Source organism: Sinocyclocheilus grahami, unplaced genomic scaffold, assembly GCF_001515645.1.
Source record: "Sinocyclocheilus grahami isolate Dianchi unplaced genomic scaffold, SAMN03320097.WGS_v1.1 scaffold227.1, whole genome shotgun sequence".
In the NCBI taxonomy this organism is placed as follows: Eukaryota; Metazoa; Chordata; class Actinopteri; order Cypriniformes; family Cyprinidae; genus Sinocyclocheilus; species Sinocyclocheilus grahami.
The window spans coordinates 302,719-317,427 of record NW_015505406.1 but is presented as its reverse complement, the minus strand read 5'-3'; the positions used below and the strand labels follow the sequence as shown (position 1 = coordinate 317,427).

Sequence of the window (14,709 nt, the reverse complement as noted above, 5' to 3'; positions counted from 1 at the left end):
AGTATATCTGTATATTGACCCATATATATATATATTTAAATGTAATTTTTTTATATATAAATAAGAAACCAGCCTGATCAGTCTTTAGAAATTAAAATGTAGCAAATATTCCTTTTCTGTTTGATTAATGTAAATATGAAGAGGTCGTTAGGGTTAAACCATAGACTGTATAAAAACATGGACATAGTGTCCGTGACGTCACCTGTAGGTTTCTAAAGAGCGTTTTTGAAGCTCAAAGTGGGCGAAGCCGGCCGTCGCCATCTTGGCAGCACGTCACCGCGTGTCACTCCCGGATAATCAAAAATGGGCAAAGACACGGGAGCAGGTTGCTGAAACCACGCCCACCTAGCTCGACAGTGGTGACAGCAACAGCAATCCATCTGTCACTCAAGTGGCCACGCCCTTAATTATGCAGAACTTTAAGGCTTAATATCATTTAAACAGATATATAACAGAGTTATAAAAAAAATTCACTCCTCTCACAGTTGTCATGAAGGGCAAAATTAACTATATAGACCAAAACCATTTTTTGTACCTGGCTGTAAACACATTTTTTTCTGCTGTAGAGTCTATGGGACTGACTCCCTTTTGGAGCCAGCCTCTAGTGGCCAGTTGATGAATTGCAGTTTTAGTCACTTCCGTGTTGGTTTCACGAGAGAGACCGGAAGGTTGCTGCTCGGGTTAAACATATTTCCTTAATATCTAAAGTGCATAAGTTAATTCTTAGAGCCCTAAAGCTCTATTTGATCAAATCTTTGTTTTTCTCTCAAATTTTTGCTGACCCCTTGCACACCCTTTGTGGCCCCCATGGGTCCCAAGAGCCCATTTTGAAAACCCCTGTTGTAGGGTCACTGTCCCTGGGTAATGCTGCAAGCAGATGACAAACCATCTAAACCACAAGGTTGGTTTTATCCTCATGGTAGACAGCAGATGTCAAGTCAAATATGTCAGTAGGCATCCAGTGACAGAGAAGGGTAAGAATTCAAAGAAGCAGAGGTTACAAGACACAAAAAAAGGTAAGGTACAACAAAAATGACAGTTGTTGAACTAGACAGGTCAAGTGGGGCACAACCGTTCCCAGGGCGCTCAGAGAAGTGAACAGTCGTTGTAGTGCAGCGCAGCATTTTGTTAAAGTCTTGTAATGATGGGCGAGAAATATAAGCGCCCACATGCCATGTCCGCTTATGCAGCTCTGCTCAGAAGAACAAGATTTTGACATTAACATGAGCTGTAAGGATGCCCAAGAGAGACTTAGAAGCTTTCTTTAAAAGAAACCCACCGACAGCCCAGACATAACTCCCTTTTTTGGACTTGCTGTGTTCACATAAGTGATGCCCCAGTGTGCGGAAAGAGGCCGAAAAGTCCTGCCACGGGTGCATGACATGAATAGAGCTGTATTACTTCTCTGACAAGTCCTCCTGCTGCTCCCTCGCACTCCACATCTTTCTGCTCTCTGTCTGTTTCTCTGCTCTTTCATGCTCTCATCTGGCTTTTTATTTTTTCTGCCACACACATACACACTCTCTTTCTTGTAGTATCTGAAGAAATATCACCATAGGTCAGAGACATTTGATTCCTCCGCTTTTATATGGGCAGTGACAGAAGAGTTGCGCCGAGTGCAGCTTCCCTCTCCCACTCCGATCAGGTCGAAGTGAGCAAACACAGCCTCCATCTCGAGGCATTAATAGAGTTTCCACCTTGTATCTTTCATCTCGCCTCAGAGCCTCAGCCTCCAACATGGCCGCCCGACGCTCTGTCACTCTCAAGCCACTCTAGGCCTTCTGTCACGCTCCCGCGTGGACGTCTTCGGTCTCCGGAGGAGCTGCCATTATCCTGATTTCCAATCCGTGCACTTGCGTATGCTCTAATGTAGCCGTGCTGCGTGGCTAGGGGGGGCCTGGCTCGGGGCAGGATGACCCAAATTGGACTGACGTGCAGCTGGAGAGGTGAGTGGTTGTGAGGGAGGTGGAATGGGGTTGAGTGCTGGAGAAGAGAGAAAGAGATGGGGAAAGGGCAGGAGAGCGGGCGAGCTGGATAAAAATATCCGCTCTGGTGGTGAGGCAGTGGGGCCAGAGCTCAGGAACGGTTAGTGCCAGGCGATAGCGGCTAACAAGAGATTGAGTCTGGACTCCATAACGAGCATGAGGGGTCGAGGGGTCACCGTCTGCCTGATGCCTGGCAAACACACACAGCCAGACACACTGACCTTAAGAGTCTGATGCAAGGATACACAGAAAACACTCTCTCTCTCTCACACACACACGTAGCGTGCCAAGGCCTGTGGATGCCAGTGTGGCTGTAATTGGATTGCACAGTTCTCTGTGTGTGCCAGAGAGACAGAGGGAGTCAAGCTAACATACACACACTCATTGATGAGGTCATGAAGTGGATGTTGTGTTTAGACAAGTGTTTTAGAGTGCAGTACCACACCGTGATAAAATGCTTATTTGTTATCTAATACAAATATTAACATATCCTGTTTATTATATATAATTTATTGAAGTTTAGAACCGGCTTTCTTAAAAACTTCATCGCATTTGCCAAAACCAAATGAATTTAGAATCAGAATCAGAATCAGAAAGAGCTTTATTGCCAAGTATGTTTGCACATACAAGGAATTTGTTATAGTTTCACAAGCTTCCAGTACATGGAGACAACAACAACACACAGATAATAAAAATAAGATGTGAATAAAATACACATGCATAAATATAAACCACAAAAAAAGAATAAATTGTATGTACAGGTGTGCTATAGATAGAATAGGAATAGAATAAAGTTGTAGGGATGTATTAGGATTTAGGGTGATAAATAAGTATAAGGTTATTGCACATACTTTAATTGCACAATGGGAGAACATTAACTGTTCATGAGGTAGATTGCCTGGGGAAAGAAACTGTTCTTGTGCCTGGTTGTCCTGGTATTCGGTGCTCTGTAACGCCGACCAGATGGCAAAAGTTCAAAAGGGAGATGGCTTGGATGTGATGGATCCAGAGTGATTTTTTTGAGCCCTTTTCCTCACTCTGGATGTATACAGTTCTTGGAGGGTAGGCAGGGGGGCACCAATAATCCTTTCAGCAGTCCGAACCGTTCTCTGTAGTCTTCTGATGTCTGATTTTGTAGCTGAACCAAACCAGACAGTTATTGAAGTGCACAGAACAGACTCGATGACGGCTGAGTAGAACTGTTTCAGCAGCTCCTGTGGCAGGTTGAATTTCCTCAGCTGGCGAAGGAAGTACAACCTCTGCTGGGCCTTTTTAATATATATATAATTTACAGATTTACATTAACATTTTACTACTTTCACTGTACTACTAACTTGTAAAATTATTTTGCATGTGAATGCATTATTTGAAATACCTCTTGAATTTATACTTTAATATTTTTAATTTCTTACAAATATTCAGCAGTTCTATGAGCAGATATGATATTCAGCAGTTCACCAGAAAAATAAATAAATAAATAAAGATATATTTGATTAGCTCTTAGTGTGAAATAACAGTAACATGTGGATTAACATACATTTCCTCATACTTTGTATTTTTTCTATTTTAAAATCTAGAAGTGTGAGTTTATAGGGTCGCTTCCCCTAATGCTGCATAGACAGGGATGGTAACTGATTCCATCATGTTTATTTACAGTGCTGCTTGGTTGCCTGCTAGTCGTTCTTTGTTGTATTAGGCCTGTTTCACACATAGTCTGTAGCAGTAGTGCTGCTGCCTGTTCGCGGTGTACACAGCCATCTGGCCAGCGGTGGCCTGCTCTGTGACCCGCTCATGTTCATTTCAGTTCATTTCAATGATTCCAGATTACAGCCTCACACTAGGATATACAGGGGTTGGACAAAAAATGCGAACACCTATTATTATTATTATTATTATTATTCTGCAAAGATGAAGTTGACAATGCTGATTAGCCATCTCTGCAGTACGAGAGAAATGCACCTATTACTAACCTTCAGCATGTCTGTATTTGTACAAATCGCTGCACAATCATTTAATCCTGAATTCCACAGACTCAGAAAGAGCTTTAGAATCAGAATCAGAAAGAGCTTTATTGCCAAGTATGTTTGCACATACAAGGAATTTGTTATAGTGTCACAAGCTTCCAGTACACTGAGACAACAACAACACACAGATAATAAAAGTGAGATGTGAATAAAATACACATGCATAAATATAAACCACAAAAAAAAAGAATAAATTGTATGTACAGGTGTGCTATAGATGGAATAGGAATATAATAAAATAAAATAAGTTGTAGGGATGTACTAGGGTTTAGGGTGATAAATAAGTTAAGGTTATTGCACATACTGTACTTTAATTGCACAATGGGAGAACATTAACTGTTCATGAGGTAGATTGCCTGGGGAAAGAAACTGTTCTTGTGCCTGGCTGTCCTGGTATTCGGTGCTCTGTAACGCCGACCAGATGGCAAAAGTTCAAAAAGGAGATGGCTTGGATGTGATGGATCCAGAGTGATTTTCTGAGCCCTTTTCCTCACTCTGGATGTATACAGTTCTTGGAGGGTAGGCAGGGGGGCACCAATAATCCTTTCAGCAGTCCGAACCGTTCTCTGTAGTCTTCTGATGTCTGATTTTGTAGCTGAACCAAACCAGACAGTTATTGAAGTGCACAGAACAGACTCGATGACGGCTGAGTAGAACTGTTTCAGCAGCTCCTGTGGCAGGTTGAATTTCCTCAGCTGGCGAAGGAAGTACAACCTCTGCTGGGCCTTTTTAACAATGGAGTCAATGTGAGTGTCCCACTTCAGGTCCTGAGAGATGGTGGTGCCCAGGAACCTGAATGACTCCACTGTCGTTACAGTGCTATCCATGATGGTGAGTGGGGGGAGTGCAGGGGGGTTCCTCCTGAAGTCCACGATCATCTCCACTGTTTTGAGGGTGTTCAGCTCCAAGTTGTTAAGACTGCACCAGACAGCCAGCTCTTTAACCTCCTGTCTGTAAGCAGACTCGTCTCCATCCTTGATGAGACCGATGACTGTAGTGTCATCTGCATACTTCAGGAGCTTGACAGAGGGGTCTTTAGAGGTGCAGTCATTGGTGTAGAGGGAGAAGAGCAGTGGGGAGAGGACGCAACCCTGAGGGGTGCCAGTGCTGGTGGTGCGGTTGTTGGATGTGAATTTACCAATTCTCACTAGCTGTTGCCTATCTGTCAGAAAGCTGGTGATCCATTGACAGATAGAGCTAGGGACAGAGAGCTGGGTTAGTTTGGTCTGGAGGAGTGTTGGGATGATGGTGTTGAAAGCAGAGCTAAAGTCCACAAACAGGATCCTCACATAAGTCGCTGTTTTGTCCAGATGTTGCAGGATTAAGTGCAGTCCCATATTGACTGCATCATCCACGGACCTGTTTGCTCGGTAAGCAAACTGCAGGGGGTCTAGTAAGGGTCCAGTAATGTCCTTCAGATAAGCCAACACCAACCTCTCAAATGTCTTCATGACCACAGATGTTAGGGCCACAGGTCTGTAGTCATTAAGTCCTGTTATCTTAGGTTTCTTTGGGATGGGGATGATGGTGGAGCGTTTGAAGCAGGCAGGGACTTTGCACAGCTCCAGTGATCTGTTGAAGATCTGTGAGAAGATGGGGGCCAGTTGGTCAGCGCAGGTTTTCAGACAGGCTGGTGTCACACCGTCTGGGCCTGGTGCTTTTCTTCTCTTGTTCTTCCTGAAGACCTGGTGCACATCATCCTCACTGATCTGAAACGTAGGAGTGGGGGAGAGGGGGGTTGCAGGAGGTGTTGATGGTTGTGTGGAAAGATGTTCAGAGCGGGTGTGGGGTGTTAGACTGGGAGTTTCAAATCTACAGTAAAACTCATTCAGGTCTTCAGCAAGTTGTTGATTGGCCTCAGTGCTGGGGGATGGTGTCTTGTAGTTGGTGATGTCTTTCAGGCCTTTCCACACTGATGCAGGCTCATTGGCAGAAAACTGGTGTTCTAGCTTTTTAGCGTAGTTCCTCTTGGCCACTCTAATCTCCTTATTCAGTGTGTTTCTGGCCTGATTGTACAAGACTCTGTCCCCCCTTTTGTAGGCGTCCTCTTTGGCCTGATGAGGATAACAAAGTTTTGCTGTAAATGCACATGTCTTCACAGAAACTGATATATGATGTTACAGATTCCGTGAGCTCGTCCATATCGTTGGTGGCAGCTTCAAAAACACTCCAATCAGTGCAGTCAAAACAGGCTTGTAATGCCTGCTCTGTTTCGTTGGTCCATCTCTTTACAGACTTTACTACAGGTTTAGCAGATTTAAGTTTATGCCTGTAAGTTGGTATAAGATGAACCAGGCAGTGGTCAGAGAGTCCTACAGCTGCTCTGGGGACCGAGCGATATGCATCCTTTATTGTGGAGTAACAATGGTCCAGTATACTACTGTCTCTGGTGGGACATGTAATATGCTGTCTGTATTTTGGCAGTTCACGGGAAAGATTTGCTTTATTAAAGTCCCCGAGAATGATTAAAACAGAGTCCGGGTGTTGTTGCTCTGTCTCTGTGATCAGATCAGCGAGTTTCTGTAAAGCTGAGCTCACGTGCGCTTGCGGAGGAATGTAAATACTCACGAGAATGAACGAGTGAAACTCCTGCGGCGAATAGAATGGCTTACAGTTAATGAGAAGCGCTTCTAGATCGGAACAGCACATCTTCTTTAACGCTGTAACATCTGTACACCACCTTTCGTTGATGTAAAAACATGTCAACAACGCGACGCGATTTGCCCGTTGATTCTGCATCGCGGTCTGCTCTAAACAGCTGAAAGCCGGGCAGTTGTAGCGCGCTGTCCGGAATGGCATCATTCAGCCAGGTTTCTGTGAAACACAGAGCTGCAGAGTGTGTGGGTAGAGAGCGGAGATTCGCCAGATGGATGCTAGGCAGCGCCGTTCTGAATACGCGCTTCCTGAGCTTCACGAGCACGCCGGCTCTCTTCCCCCGTCTGCGGGTCTTGAAGCGCTTGATCAGCGCCGCTGCTCTGCCAACTACAATGTTAAGCAAAACGTCAGAATAAACGAAATCCGGTAGAAGATTGTGTGGTGTGTTCTGCCGAATGTTCAGCAGCTCATCCCTGGTAAAACTGATAGTGTTTGAGAAACAAAAAACAGGAAAAACTAACAAAAACAGTACAAACACTGGAGGCTGCCGTCTTCGGCGCAACACATAGCCATTTTTTAGCCATTTTATATTATTATTTATCATAAATATTTATTGCCAGCCATGAAACTGTATTCTATTAATTACACTAATGATTCTTTTAGTGCTTCCGAAGAAAAAAATGGAAATAAGACACTGTCCTTTTTTTTTTTTACTGCCCTTATCAGTCTGGCGCCAAATGATGAGATAATTTCAGTTGTCAACAGAGCAATTCAGAAATAGATGTAATTACTGTATTGCAAAATACATTTTAATGAGACACAGAAGTGTCATAAATGCAGTCTGATAATTAGCCCTAACTATATTAAATAAACAAAAATTAACACTAATTATTTTTATAAAATAACCCCTGAAATCATTGAATCATTCATCATTCATTCATAATTTAAAAAAAATAAATCTGTCCTCAGTTACTCTCATGTTGTTCCAACCCATTAAAACTTTGATGAAACACATACGAAAATATTTTTAATGAAACCTAAGAGATTTCTGTCCCTACATTGGAAGTCTTATTACATCAAAACATTGATGCTTAAAGTTCATGAATATATCTATATAAATGGAGGGGTTTATTCCAAGACATAATTGCTTCATATGATGAACAGTTTTAATTTATTTATTTATTTACATATAAATGTTGATCAAGTCACATACATAGAGCACATCAAAGTAAACATCTCTCAGGTTTAATACATCTTTATTTGTGTTTTAAAGATGAATGAAAAGATGAGTTGGAAGACACGAGTAAATAATTAATGACAACATTTTCCATTTTTAGGATGAAGTAACCCTGATGAAGTAACTGTTTACAGATGCCAAATAAATGAATGTTTTAGTGCTGTAAAATGATCTTTGCCTTAAAAAATTATCTGTGATTTATCTTATAACAGTTATTTCTGTTAGCAGACTCCTGATGGCCACCCTGTGTGACCCTTACATTATGCATTTTTCAACTTAAGTTGGAGGCTCCCCCTGGGGGAGGGTTCTGTAACTGCTTCCATTGATTCAGAAGTGTTTTTGATTCACTGTGCAACCTGCTCATAAGAATCATTCATTTGGATATTGGTTTGCAGTGATCACAATGTTCATTTAAGTTGAGCCTCAGTGGTTCCACTATGTAGTACAAAAAAATGATGCCATACTATATATCATTTATAACACAAGTTCTGTAAATAAAATCAAATATTTTGTAAATCAGTTGCTTCAAATCATTTTTTTAAATATATATTTAACCAATTTGGAATCGGTGCTTGTTTTCCCAGCACTGTTTGTCATTAAAGTTGCTGACACACTAATTCTTCAAATTTAATATATCCATTTCATATGTTAACACAGCTCTGTTTTGAACCAGTTTCTCTTGTGTGCAGTTGTTGTGATTGTGATTCCAAGAAGCTGATAAACAGTGTGAAGTTCTTTGTGACAGAGTGTGATGCAAAGGATAAACAAAAAATAATAATAATATTGTGTGTGAAGAAGAAGGGACGAAAGTGAAAAAGAGAGAGACAGAAAATGTAAATGAGACATTGACAGTGGTAAAGAACTCTGCCACTGAATAATATCCAAGACGTTTTGTAAAAGGCGAACTGACTGCCGTGATGCTGCGAGGCTGAATAAAACAGTTGCTGGAGTTGCTCCATGTGCCGCTGCTGGGCCATCTCCACCCCTTACATTCCCATGCACCATCATGTTGTATAGAAAATACAACATTCAAGTCGACTCCAGGGCTGTTTCTTCTTGTGCGTTATTCATGAGCTGTATGTTTTTGTAGTTGTGTTTATTGATTTATGCACTTGAATTATGCTACAGTATAATGCAGAGTATGCTAAAAAAAAATGGAGCGCAAGGATAGGCTGCATTTAGAAAACTTTGACTTGAGAAAGAAACAGACAGGAAGAGAGAGTGAGAAGAGAGGAAAATAGAGACGCTCCATTTCCACCCAATGAGTAGCATTAGAGCTGAACCATGTTTACACAGCCCTCCTCCTCGCTCCATCTCTCTCCCTCTCTCGTTTTCCTCCATCTGCCCATCACATTTACTGCATTAGTTGGAAGTCTGTGTGCCATATTACTACATGATATTTATTAGCCACCTTTCATCTGTTTCCAGTGCAGAAACTACTGTACTCATCTGCAGACCCATCACTCAATCCGGCTGCCTGCTGGGCATGTCTTTTCTTCGCAAATGTGTCATTAATTCGTTTGGGGCTCACTGCACCTAGGGAGGTTTTACCTGTTCCTCCTTCAGGGCGTCCTGTGAGCTCCATTGGAATTTGTAGAAGCGAGGCCAAGCTTCACTAGCTTCAAATGACTCAATAGCTGTGTGGCATCTTGGAGATCTGGATTAAGTGAATATGCAAAATGAGCATTTTTTGGCCCCAGGGGCTTCTAGGGTGAATGCTTGCACGACGACAGCCCATGTTGAATATTTAAACGCTGAATGTTTTTAAAAATGAAGTGACCTCAGCAAATCCGCACATCCCGAGAGGTGCCGCCATCCCAAGGAGAAAGAGCGAGATGGAGCGAGACAAAGAAAGAGGCGTGCTATTTATAGAGCCTGTCACAATGCAGGCTGGGAGATGTCTGCTAATGTTGCATGTGGCTCTAATTGCTGGAGACAGCATTGTCGTAGTAACACACGGCGCCATGTCATGGTTGTGGCAACAAGCTGCTTCGGGTCAAGGCTACGTGGCCAAGGAGCGGATCTGCGTCTATAGTGCCGGAAAACATCAAAGTTACAATGGGAAAGCTGGAGAGGTGCAAGGAAAAACCCTCGGAGACAACACAGAGAATTAATTAAAGGGAAATAAATTCGCCCAATGCGGTGTCAGCCTGAATAGCAAGGACATACAGCCACGAGAGAGGGTGAGAAAGCCTCAGGAGACAGAGAGGAAAGACCGTCACTCTCCTGAACATAAATACATGCTTAGATACAAGCCTGGACATTCGGATCAGAGCGGGAAAAAGACAGGGAGCACATAGAGCAGGCGAGAGAGGAATTTAAACAAGTGGAGGATGGTCAGATGAGGGATGAGGATGCCACAGAGGTGGCTGAGCGGCCGACAGGATGAGGCAGTGATGAAGTGATGGAGGAAAGAGGTAGGAGAAGGAGAATAATGGATGAGGACAATAGAAGTGCATTAGTGCAGGTGTGTGCCGAGACTGTTGAGAGAGAGAGAGAACCACAGAGGGTCGAACAGTGTTAGCGCAGGTGACAGCCTCCCCCACCTCTCTGCCTCATTATCAACCTCTCCGTCCATCTTTCTCTAGTTTTCCACCTTTTTTCCCATTTAACAACCTCTGATTCAAATCACTATGCCAGCGCCTGGGTTGTGCACCCATTCGGAATCGAATTGAGAATGGATTTTAATTGCTGAATTTGAATTGAGGTAGCAAACAGGATGCAGAATTACTTCAAAGTCCCTTTCGAAGAAAAGCCAGTTCACTAAGTGGCCATATTTGCAATGCCTCCGGATGGCTTTTTTTAGGCATGCAAGACCAACTCCTGTCTACTTGAATGGGAAAATAGTGAAATCTCAAATACTGATGGCCAAACTCACATTTAAATAACATTTTTTCAAATTAGAAACAAAACCTTGACATGAACTGTCCCATAAATATAGTTTCTTGTGCTCAAATAGCATAAAAAAATTTCATATTGGTCCAGTGGACTGGGCAAAAAAAAAAGGTCTCTCTTAAAAAAAAAAGTCAGACTTATTTTAACTTGAGCACAATGCCATGTCATGTGCGAGACTCTGCACAAAAGTCAAAGATATCCTTTTACACAGAAAAACTATGGGAAACCAGCAGAACCAGTGGAATGCAAAAACGTCCCTTTATTATGCTGAAAGTGTGGGTTGCACTCACCGTCTTGGTATATACAGTGTTTGATCGCAATTCAAGTTTGGTAGCCTTGTGGGCAGCGCACCGACATACTGTATGGTGCATTTGCGCTTTGGGTGTCCCAAGTTCAAATCCTGCCTCAAGGACCTTTCCCTTTCCCAATCCCTGTCTCTCTCTCTCCTACTTCATATCAGATCTCCACTGTCATATCAAGAAAAATCAAAAAAGTTTGAATTTAAATTAGAATAAATGAATTCCAACGAATTCATACTGTAATTTTTACGTTATTACCTAGAAAAGCAAATTTGATTAAGCCTTGCTTTAAGTGTAAAAATAAATAGGTTTAAAGAACTTTTCTTCATTTGTTTGTTGAATTGCTGTTCTGTCATTTTAATGCAAATTCCTATTTAACTTCCTGTCAGGTGAGGACAATTCAATTAGATTTCCAACTTATTCATTGATTTGGAGCCAATGCTTTAATTCTGAGTTTTGCACAAATCTAGCTAGCACGCCAACTCAGCCATTCCCAGTGAGCTCGCATCATTTTTGCAACAAGATAGAGTGTGCATGCGCTCGGTTTTAATTACAATAGTCATTTAGGCGAGAGTGCTTAATCATTCAGTTAAAGCACTTGCCATTCGGTCTCGGCTTTCACAAACACGTTGGGTGTCTCTCAATCTTCCCACAGCAGTTCACTTATTATCTCCTGTTCCTCATTTCGCCATCTCCCTCGCAGTCTCTCACTCTCTATGCGGGTAACTGTCGTTTATCCTGGATCTCATCCAGGGGGAATATAAACTACCTGTCAGCGAGCATCTTTCTGCCAAATTCATATCTGAAAGGAAAACAAAAGCGGGCCGAGGTCAGAGAGATCTTTTTTAAATTATTCATAAGCAACTCTCCCTCGGCCACCGTCTTCAGCTCCTGTCGCATACTTTGTACCGCCCGCACCGCCAACAAGGGCATCTGTCATGCCTTTAAAATAAAGGGGAGACAGTGAAGAAGGGAAACAACTGAATTTTTGAAACATTATTGATTTACAGTGACACTCTTTATGTTTTGCTTTTATTTGTCCTTTCTACCTGTCTGAAGAGGACTGGTCTGTGTGTGTGTGTGTGTGTGTGTGTGTGTGTGTGTTTGTTTTCCATTTCCAGCATTGGGAGTCGTAAAAGGGCATGAATGTTTAAGGTCTCTATTGGCTCATATTTGAGCTTTTCTTTTATGTAGTCTGCATAATTGATTCGCACCATCTTAGTCATTTGGAGCAGAGAAGGATTTTGGGGTCTAGTGTTCACCTGCCTTCTGAATCAGAAATCATTTTGTATGAAAATACATTAAATTCTCTTTGTTTTCTTGCACTCTTTTCCTCTACTTCTGTTTTTTCCCTCCTTACTATCTCTCAGAAGCAGCTAGCTGCATTAGGCCTGGTAGATGCGTGGAACGAGACATCAGCTGATTTCTCCACCGCGTCAAGCTTGGGACGGGGGAAGCTCCACTTGGGAGCCGTGCTGCATTGGACGTCCCTCGAGCTGGCCCCTGAGTCCGGCAGCAAGAACGGTATGCATGAGGATGAGGATGTGCAGAAGCCAAAAATCTTCTATGCAGATCATTCCTTCATTATACTAGTCAGGGACAGCAGCACTGGGGTATTGCTCATGATAGGTGCACTGGACCAGACTGATGGCCCTGCAATTCACGATGAGCTGTAGAACCGAAATACTTCACCCTCCGGCACTGACAGTCTGCTGAAGAGCCAAAATGGCTGACCTACAGGTATTGACAATAAACTGACCTTCTTATCCACTGCAAATCCACTGTCTTTCACTTACTGGCCTAATGTTTTGTGCTGACACATGTTACGTTTTACTTGTATTACAGATATGAAAGAGCTTAAGATAGGATGTAATTAAACTGATATGTAGACCTGCACTGAATCTGCACCCACAGAATTCTGCAGAAGGCCTTGCAGATTTCTGCAGAATTTGAATGTGTTCTGCAACTTTTTGTTTATTAAATGTTTGGGTTAATTTACTAATACTTTAAGCTGCCTTTATAAGTAAAATAGTCACAGCTCTGTTGAAATAGGGTCACACACAGATTTAAAAAATGTAATTTATCGGTTTTGGTAGTTTAATTTTACATGCTGATTTCTGTATATTTTTTATAACCCCTGCTGTCTTCTATCATTCACTTATAGTTTATTTTTACACTAAAACTTTTATATTACTGTTAAATGAATATGTATATAGTCACTTCCCAAATAATTTTTTTATTTTGTATTTGTTTTTTATTTTAGTTTTTTGTTTGTGTCAATTTTAAATACAATTTTATCAATGCCATTTATCAGTTATTGGCCATAATTCAAAAAATTATTGGCTTATCAGTATCAAAATATTGTGTATCCTTACTTTATAGGTTGGTAAATAAAAACAAATGATGCAACTGCACAAACTGAAAGATTAGAAAAGCGAAAAAAAATTTATGCAATTTTTCTATATGTATTCGAGCCATCAAACTACAAAAACGCAGACTTAAAAAAATTGCCTATAAATTACTTTATATTAATACCTTCTAGCCTGTTTGTATTTGCCTTTTTGTTTTGGGTCAAATTAAATGGATTGAAATTTGAATTTAACTATATTGTATGTCATTCACCTGTGTCCAGTCACTTGATGTTTATTTCTGCTTTGTAGCCCTACCCAGTGAAATCTTACTGGTCCAAAATCCTGTTCCAATCAGTGTGCAGATTCTATGTGTGCCTAATGATGTAGTTACATATGAAAGACCCAGTGTGAAGTGCTTGTGGTCAGTTAGGACACCAGTGAATACACTAGTACATGTGTTTCTATGTCTGCAAGCTCTTCACAGCAGAGACACTGACTGACAGCAACACTCACCGTGATAGACGTGCACTGCGATGAGATCGTCAGTGGGAAGCTCTGCAGCCAGTGTGGTGGGTGTCAACTACACTCATATCGACACACTGACACAACTCGTTCCCCACTGTTACTGTAAGGAAAACCACCATGGTGACAGCCGAGTGAATACATGCTGATGCTGAGATACTGCTACAGACACACCACACACCCTTACACTGCAACGCAAAGTGACTCCATCCACTGTCAACATGTAAACAGCACGGGCGCCTGCAGGATTTCATCTGAGGGCACATGCACAGAAGGGATTTTTGCAAAACACTAAAAAGTATATGCTAATGTTAAAGGGGTCATATGATGCAATTTCAAATTTTCCTTTCTCTTTGGAGTGTTACAAGCTGTTTGTGCATAGATAAGATCCTTAAAGTTGCAAAGACTAAAGTCTCAAATCCAAAGAGATATTCTTTATAAAAGTTAAGACTCGTCCACGCCCTCCTAAAACGCCTCGTTTAAACACGCACCCACATGTCTACGTCACTGTGTGGGAAGATTTGCATAATGGCGCCCAAATGTTCATGCAAAGAAAGAAGGCGTAACTTTTATTCTCTCTGTAGTATTGTTGCCGCCACCGCCACCATGTCGTGGAGACACTGTGTTTCATTGTGAAAGCGAAACTACTTTGTTTGGTCTTCCAAAAGAAGACACAGCTAGAAATCTGGTTAAGTTGTATTTACAACACTATTTCAGAACAGTTCAACCCAAATATGAGATGTAATATATATAACAGTTTGATATAATATCAGATGTGTGCAGCGCATTTTATGGAGGACT

At 41.8% G+C, this 14,709-nt stretch overlaps 1 pseudogene; it reads left to right on the top strand.

Moving 5' to 3' along the window:
- The window catches only part of LOC107597088 (serpin H1-like), a 25,745-nt pseudogene extending 13,026 nt beyond the window's left edge, over positions 1-12,719 (top strand).
- The last annotated feature ends 1,990 nt before the right edge of the window (positions 12,720-14,709 follow it).